Source organism: Acinonyx jubatus, chromosome A1, assembly GCF_027475565.1.
Source record: "Acinonyx jubatus isolate Ajub_Pintada_27869175 chromosome A1, VMU_Ajub_asm_v1.0, whole genome shotgun sequence".
Taxonomy (NCBI): Eukaryota; Metazoa; Chordata; class Mammalia; order Carnivora; family Felidae; genus Acinonyx; species Acinonyx jubatus.
The window spans coordinates 118,042,010-118,051,369 of NC_069380.1; the positions used below are offsets into that span (position 1 = coordinate 118,042,010).

The 9,360-nt window shown below is 38.3% G+C and overlaps 1 non-coding gene across 1 annotated transcript; it reads right to left on the reverse strand.

Annotated features, from left to right (window-relative positions):
- Positions 1–7,830: 7,830 nt before the first annotated feature.
- On the reverse strand, positions 7,831–7,933 carry LOC113594830 (U6 spliceosomal RNA). The gene has a single exon (XR_003415277.1). It is a non-coding gene; the product is annotated as a U6 spliceosomal RNA (small nuclear RNA).
- Between the last annotated feature and the right edge of the window lie 1,427 nt (positions 7,934–9,360).

The window sequence follows — 9,360 nt, forward strand, 5'->3', positions numbered from 1 at the left end:
ACTCACAGGAAAAGTTTAAAAACATGGATTAGACATCCTCTATATTTACAATGAACCTTGCTTTCTGGGATTGGATGTTTGCTGACAGGAACAGAGTGGTGTCAACCTTCTCTGTAACGTGTATATTTATTTCTTTAAATAAAAACGATTTTGCAGTAACTATTGCAAAATCTGTTCATTCTGAGTGGGGAGTACATCACTATTTGTTGAATTATCTTTTGTAAATGTTAGTTTAGTTTAGTTTTGTTTTCCATTAAAAACATCCCAGACATTTTATCCTCCAGGTCCATGGTCTCTTGTAACTAAATCCCTTGGGAACCACAGCACCTGAAAGATGATAAGGGCTTCCCTTTCCCCCTCTGCACCTTGAGGAGCTGCTTGGTTAGACACTAATTCCATCTTGACAAAGTTTTTCTGGCAACATTCTGCCCAACTGCACATATGGTAAATACCCTTAAAAGGCAATATCAATCCAGCTGTGAGGGGTGGGGGGAGGGGGACTATTTTAGCATTGCAATTCATCTGCAGTGATTTATAATTTTTAAAATATTTTACCATGTTAGAATACTACCTGAATATAAAACAACTCAAATGAGACATTTATGTACTCAGACAGTATTCCTATTTGTCTCATCTGTATCCATGGCGGGTATTCTCAGGAGTGCACAATTCTCTAAAAAGTAAATTGTGATCTCCTTATTTTAAAACATGGCAACATCAGAGGTAGACACGTGTTCCTCTGACTCTCCACATTTAATAATCATCCTATTCCCGAACTAAAAGCAAGAGCCTGAGTATTATGAAAAATAAAATCAAGGAGAAGAATTGCACTTCTTTGGACCTCATCAGAATTAGCTGGAGTGTTTTGAAGTGTTTGAAAGGAAATTTTGCCTTGCCCAGGGCTGGAGTGAGGGCTGGAATTGAAGAGAGAGGATCAATATGGGAGCCATCCCAGCTCTGCCTAAAGTGCTGTGGTGATTAGAGGAAATGGCTTATCATTTCCTCTTACAATGTGGAAAAGAAACCATTTGTGGAATCAATAGAAGGCTGGCGGAGCCCATCAGCTGTAGTTCTGAGCTATGTATCTTCATTACTGTGAGGTACATGAATCAGAAGGAACCTGAATCCCACAACCCCGTGCACTATCCCACATAAATGCATCACACTGGTTATCAGACATACATATTATGCATATATTATACATATGTGGTTGTTACAAATTATATGTTATAATATATATTATATGTTGGGCATATATGGTTATTATATATATTATCCACATATTATATATCCATATATGACATATATGTTATTATGTATTTTATAATATATAATATATATCATATGTTAGGCATATATGGTTACTACATGCCAAGGGAAGCTGGACGTTAATTTGTCTAACAGGGAAACAAATGCTGGTTTTGTTTTTATTGTCTGGATAGCTTAAAAGTTTCCTTAGGAGAAAATTCCAAAACTATTGTGGCTCCATTACAAGGACCAGCAGGAAGAGTGGAAGGATACAAAATATATTTACTCTGACCATGAGGTGTGCAATCATTTCAGCTGCTGGAAAACTTTGGGAACTTCAAATAGCTAATGTGAAGTCAAGAAGAAGAGAACTTTTTCCCCGTTAGCGCTGTATAGGGACCACTGAAAAAGAACACATAGAAAATGCTTGTGCCCTTGCAAAACAGCCAAGGCACAGCTGACATAAGACCCCCTTTCATCCTGCCAGTTATTTCTGGGCTAGAATGTTTAAATAAGTACAAGATGGATAGTTCCTCAGGATTTTGGAGCTGAACAGAGAACCTTTTAGCTGAGGCAGGATACAACTGTAGAGGCAGCCACACTGCAAGGAAAAAGTTTTCAACCATGGAGGTTTGGCTCAGAAAGCAGTAGCTGGGCAGCTGGACTCCAAAGACTCACACCTTTCAACTAGTAAAATCTGTTTATAGGTCCTTGAAAATATTGGATCCCCGTAGTCTGGCCTGGCTAGGGAATTGTATTGCAGTATCAACAAGCCATAATGAACTTGAACCTTTTCCTTCTAAGTAATTCAAATACACCCCAAGATACTTACTAGGACTTTGGGAGCCATGTAAACAACAGCCCACTTCCCCCTCTGGGGTCAGATCTTACTGAGAAATGTAGCACTAGAAATGAGATTGTTAAAGACCAAAATGCCAGGTTTTAATAACGAAGCTGAGTTGGACATAATGTGGATCTGTGACCACCAACACTTTTCTCTCGGAATGAAACCCTCCCAACCAGCCAGGGCAGAGGGGGACAGCTTCAGGCCTCTGGCTGGGCAGGCCACTGCAGAGATGAAGCTGCTCCCACAGAAAGAATGCTGAGCCCCAGAGCCAGGCCCTTATCCCCAACTTACGCAACTGGTCAGAGAGGAGGAGAAGAAGAAGGAAGGGAGCAGGGAGAAAAGTCCGACTGTTTTACTCACACTTTTCCTTTCTAGGGGAATGTGTCCCTCTACAGAAGTACAAAAAGTGTTACAGTGGTTGTAATTGACTAAAGCTCATTATAATGCACATCCTGGAGGTCAGTCTAGTTAACCCAAATGGAAATACATACTTTAGCATTGCTGGGAACACTCAAATCTCCCCACTGGAAAATTATAAATTAGTAGTTGTTGGGAATCAACAACACCAACCCATCTTCCGTATTACAGATACAAAATCAAGGACCTCCTAAGACCCACTTGCTCATGGGTTATTACATAACCAGTGCAATTCCAAGCACATGTGTTATCTCATTTGATCCCTATCATCATGGTGAAATTAGCATATTGTCATTTCCATTTTAGAGATGATAAAATTATTACCTGAGGAAAGACTTATCCAAGGTCACTTAGGGAGTGAGTAGTAGAGCAAGGACTCAAACCCAGGCACTGGGGTCCACAGTCCAGCCTTCTTCACCATGTCAGGGCTTAGAGTCCTTTAGAGAAGAGCCTGTCTAACCTTCCCATTCCACTGCAAGGGAAACAGGTCCAGAAGTCAGTGGGTTCTTGATTGGACTTATTTTATAAATGTAGCTCATTTTGCCTAAATATTCTTCCAGATGGTGGATTTGTTGAGTACTTTACAGAAGAAATGGATCAATTCATCTCTTCTCCTTCCACATAAGTGCTCGATAAATAACACAATAAAGCCTTTGACTTCTCACACTATTAAGGATGAATATGAGAAAATTTGGTTGGTTCAGTTAACACACTACAGTTTCATTTACTGAGATGATTTTCAATGAAAAACTTATTAAACAAGCACAGAGATAATAAGGAAGTCCAAATGCCAAAATATGATATTCTTTAATTACATGAAGAAATCTTTGGAAACAAAGGCTGTGGAATATATTTTGACTTCTCTATAATAAAAATGTAGCCTTACTGAATTTTAATTACAGGAATTATTGATCCCTGAAATATAAGAGGTGGAAAAAATATTTTCATTAAATAAAATTACAATAACTTTAATAGTGAGCTACGGTGGGGTCATCCAATATTTTTGGTGTCTATGCAGAGTACATGAAATGGACAATACAGTTAATTTGATTCATGTAGAAAGTCATGATATACTGAACCTTATCATCTGCCTACTCCCCTCATCCAAATACATACAAGGGAAGCCTTGGGGAGGGGCAGTGTAACAGAGTTACACGGAAACAACTAAAACAAAGAAAGATGGCCAGGACATGGGATTGTGAACCACTGTATCTTGCCACATCACTGTCCCAGAGAACCATGGGGGGAATTCATCAATAGAATAAGAAAATTAGCCTGGAAAACTGATAGTACCTATAATGCTGAGATTTTGCCTCCCAAGTCCTAATGTTAAACTTGGTTAAGCTAGGCCAGGTCATAGGCAGATTCTTTTCATTGAGACTAGATAGGTTCAAGTCTAGAAATAACCAGGCTGAAGTTTCACCTTTTTCTCTAAATCTCAAGGCCATATTCCTAAATTTTACCATTTCCACGTGGAGTTGGCTGGTCTGAAGCACACCTGCCAGCAAGGCAGCCCTGAGGAAGTCAGGGACACCTACTGGTAGCCCACAGACTGTAGCTGACCTGAAAATACATTTTATTTGACTTCAACAGGTTTTAAAATTATAATTAATTTTAAACTCAAGAGATATTTTACATGAAATAATTAGATTTCTAGCTTTCTTAAAGAGTTGGCAGATCTGGGTAACTGGGCCCACGTGCTTCCAGGAGGCTGGAGCTGCATCATGGTTGCCCCTTTGATGAGTTATGGAAACCCCCATGTACACAGGGCCCTTGAGCCTGGTTTGTCCACACCACCACCTCATATGTTAATTGCTCAGTTCTATAGTATTTGACTTTATAACTTTTCTGATCTAGATTGCTGGAAACTCCTGGGAAATAAAACTCAACAAAGAGGTAGACACTCTCTCAACTCAACCCTGGCAGTCTATCCTAATCATGTCCTTGGTTTTGGGCAGCACTGTCCCTCCTTTGAGAAGAGAGTGACACCTAACTTGGCAACTATCCTCATGGGATGAGGAGGAGGAAGAGGAAAAGAAGGAAGACAAGAAGAGGAGGAGGAAGAGGGGAGAAAGAGAGGGAAAGATTGGAGGGAAGTGTTGACCCTGCTGGAGGTCAACATGGTGTCTATAATACGTGTATAATAAATGCTCTTAGTCCTTGACAACAAATATGAAACCGTCATTCAATTTTGTCAATTCTACCCAAACACAACCAATTCTATGGGGGAAAAAAAAAGCAGTCAGTAAAAAGTAGATCAGCCAATCCTACTTTTTTGACCCAATTGACTATTAGCCTTCGTGCTCGCATTTACTTTAGTGAAAAGGTCACCTTTATTTCTAGGATAATTAAAAGATCTTACTAGTCTGACCAGTGACTATAAAATGTAGCTTTCCTGCTTCATTTGTAAAGTTGCATCAGGTAACTGTCTCATCTGACACAGGAGAAAGCACACCAGGAATCACAGGACCATCACCAGTATTCACCATTAAAAGGCTTGCAAATGAGTTAACCGTGATTTATTCAGGGTTCTCAGAGTAATTCACTCCCATTTCCTTCATGCCTGAATAATGAGCTTCATATCTTTTTGAGTGGATAATATTTCTAATATGACCTGATAATTCATTTCACACCATCTTGTTATAATAACTCCTTTCTGTATTAAAGCTGTGTGCACAAAGGAATAAATAAATGGATAAAATCCTTTGGACCAAATTCCTGTGCTGCAGGATGGGTTCATGTACATTAAGGAGATCTGGATCATTGTCTCAGGTCTGCCATCAGCCATTGAATGACTCGGCACAGTCACTACCCCTCTGTGGGCCTCAGGGTTTCAGCAGTGAAAAGAAGATGTGAACTAGTTCCTCAGATACTCTGCAGCTGTTCCCCTTTCAGAGGCAAAGAGTTGTGGGAAGGGTCCCTAAAGTCAAGACAGGCCACTACCACTGAGGACTAACACGTGAGCAGATACAAGAGAAGTATGAGTTTCCCCTCCGCATTTCTGTGTACAAAGACCTCCTATTCAATTTGATCACTTAAGTATGTTGAAAAAATATAGTTAAACCAAGAAATCATAATGATTGACAGATACCTTAAGTATTTTAACACATATAGATGTTCATTTATTTCCCAATTTTTCATAAGCCAAAACCCTTTCTTCGGTTTTGGGTCTGCTGATTGCAGTCACCCATCAGGAACTGTCTATGATTTTCAGCTTTGATTTGTTTGAAGGGGAAAAATAACTTAAAAATCTTTGCGAAGGTATATGACTTACAAAATTCTTCTGAATTTTATAATTTTGTATCATTTTCTGATTGTCTCTCACCCACACCTAATTTATTGACATTTTCTAGTTGTTTACCTTTATCAAGACTCCTAAGTCAACTCATTTTTCACAAGAATAAACACTGTTTATACCTTCACCTTTCATTAGTTTATATATATATTATATATATATATTTTTTATTTCACCTTCACTTGTAATTAGTTTATATATATAATATATAACATATATAAATGTATATTATACATAATATATATATATTATATATATATATATACATTTTAGTTTTTATTTAAATTCCAGTTAGTTAGCATACAGTATAATATTAGTTTCAGGTATACAATTTAACTGATTCAACACTGGCATACAACACCTGGTGCTCATCACAAGTGCACTCCTAAATACCCATCTCTCATTTCACCCATTCCTCCACCCAGCTCCCCTCTGGTAACCATATATATACATATATGTATATGTGTGTGTGTGTGTGTGTGTGTGTGTGTGTGTGTGACTTCTCTGCCATCAGACACATCACACACACATATATATACACATATACATATATATATACACATATACATATATATATATATTACACATACACACACACACATATACACACAGACACATAAATATACACATCACATCTTTACCCATTCATCAGTCGATGGACATTTTGGGCTCTTTTTGTAATTTGGCTATTGTTGATAATGCATTGGGGTGCATGCATCCCTTCAAATCAGTATTTTTGTATCCTTTAGGTAAATACCCAGTAATGTAAATGCTGGATCATAGGATAGTTCTATTTTCAACTTTTTGAGGAAACTCCATAGTGTTCTCCAGAGTGGCTGCACCAGTTTGCATTTCCACCGATAGTTTAAGAGTGTTCTCCTTTTCCTACATCCTCACCAACACCTGTCATTCCCCCCGGAGTTGTTCATTTTAGCCATTCTGATGGGTATGAGGTGCTATCTCATCCTAGCTTTGATTTGTATTTCCTTGATGATGAGTGATGTTGAGCAGCTTTTCATGTGTCTGTTGGCCATATGTATGTCTTCTTTAGAAAAATGTCTGTTCATATCTTCTGCCAAATTTTTAAAGGTGGATTATTTGTTTTTTGGATGCTGAGTTTGATAAGTTCTTTATATATATTGGATACTAATTCTTTACTAGATATGTCTTTTACAAATATCTTCTCCCCTTCAGTAGGTTGCCTTTTAGTTTTGTTGATTATTTCCTTTGATTCACAGAAGCTTTTTATTTTGATGTAGTCCCAATAGTTTATTTTAGCTGTTGTTTCCCTTGCCTCAGGAGACATATCTAGTAAGAACTTGTTATAGCCAATGTCAAAGAGGTTACCACCTGTGTTCTCCTCTAGAATTTTAATGATTTTCTACCTCACATTTAGGTCTTTCATCCATTTTGCATTTATTTTTGTGTATGGTGTAAGAAAGTAGTCCAGCTTCATTCTTTTTCATGTTGCTGTTCAGTTTTCCTAACACTATTTGTTGAAGAGACTGTTTTTCTTTCCATTGGATATTCTTCCCTGCTTTGTCAAAGGTTAATTGGCCATACAGTTGTGGCTTCATTTCTGGGTTTTCTATTCTGTTCCATTGATCTATGCATCTATTTTTGTGCTGTTTTGATTGTGCTGTTTTGTGCTGATTTGATGCATACTGTTTTGATTATTACAGCTGTGTAATATAACCTGAAGTCCAGAAGTTTGAAGCCTCCAGCTTTGCTTTTCTTTGTCAAGGTTGATTTCACTATGCAGGGTCTTTTCTGGTTCCATAAAAATATTAGGATTGTTTGCTCTAGCTCTGTGAAAAATTCTGGTTGTATTTGGATAGGGGTTGCATTAAATGTGTGGATTACTTTGAGTAATAGAGACATTTTATTGATATTTGTTCTTCTAATTCATGAGCATGGAATGTTTTTCCACTTCTTTGTGTCATCTTCAATTTCTTTCCTCAGTGTTTTACAGTTTTCAGAGTATAAATCTTTTACCGTATTCCCAGTATCTTGTGGGTTTTGGAAAAATCTGGAACGCTTCACAAATCTGCATGCCATCCTTATGCAGGGGCTGTGTGAATCTTCTATCATTCTAATTTTAGTAACTGTGCTGCTGAAGAGAGCACTTATTAGTTAATACTTATTTACATTATGAAACTGTAATGTGTGTGTGTGACCAGGTTTGGGAACCAACACGAAAGTGTTTGGTAAGTTCAGAACTCAAATGGAGTGCATGGATGCACTAGAGTAAAGCATACTAGATACTAGTCATCCGCATGCTGAGGCACTAGTTAACCCATTTGTTTAATAAAAAGTCAGTTAAGTGGAGGGGATCAATAGGACTGCCCACTGTACATTTTATCAATTTATCTGCAAAGAACCCAAATAAAATTCACAAACATAGGCAAAGAAGGAAAGTTATTGGACAGATCTGAGAAGACACAACAAGTTGAAGTAAAGCTGAACAGCCAGGTTCTCAGTAGGATGGGAACTAGGGAAGAACTGGCTATCTTGGGAGCAGGCACTAATGGATAGTCTTCTACAGGTCTATCACTGGATGAGTTGGCTCCAATGTTTTTCATCTTTGTGTCACTCTGATGAGGATCTGAATGTCTATGAGAAGGACTCTGATTGGCTTCTGTATCATATAGACTCTCCTCAACCAGGGAAGAGCAGACCCTACAAAGGATCCTCCACCAAAACTACATGCACTAGGGAGGGATCATTCTCCAGAGACAACCCAAGGAAGGGGCTGTAAACAGAGGAGGGGGAATGTGCATAGTGATCTGTAAGTTTGGGCAAGAAACCACATTAGCCAGGAGAAGATTTAGTGCCCTATAAATGAGTCCGGATTCTGTCTAGAAGAAGGTAGAAAGTGTTCAGAGTAAAAGAAAACCTATAGCTGCTGACTGTTGCTTTATGCTTTGACATGCATTTTCCCAGCAGCTCTCAAGGCTTCTACCTTCTGAAGCTCTGAGGGAAATGTGCCAATTTCCTCGACCACCCACATTGTTCCAGCTGAGAGTAGGTGTGAAAGTCTGGATCCAGGCCCCAGTCTGTCACTTAATAGCTGCCTGATCTTAGGTGAGCCATTGCTTCTAAATACCCCAGATTCTCCATACACAAGCTGAAAGACGCTTCCAGATGTGATGCTTTGTCATTTCTATATCTGGACACATCCCCTTTCTTTATACATTTAAATATAATTTAGCAAAGCAGACATATTTCTATATTATTTGTTGGAATTATTTTACATGCCAGTAAATGTTACAGGTTTCAGTGGAACTGCCTATGATGTAAATGTGCTTAGAGGTAGCACATTAAGCAGCATTAAGATACATGCTGGCTAATATACTAGACTTCTTATTTGTGTTGCTTTTCTAATTTTTATAAAGATATGTACACAAGAGGTATCTGCTTCTGCCTTGAATTCTTTCTTAATGCCCCCCTGCCAACTCCCAATGACTCATTTTCTTACTCTATTTCTTTTGTTTGCTTGTTTTCTTTTTCAGTACTCCAGGTTTGGTTTGCTTCCTTTCACTGACAATTTGAA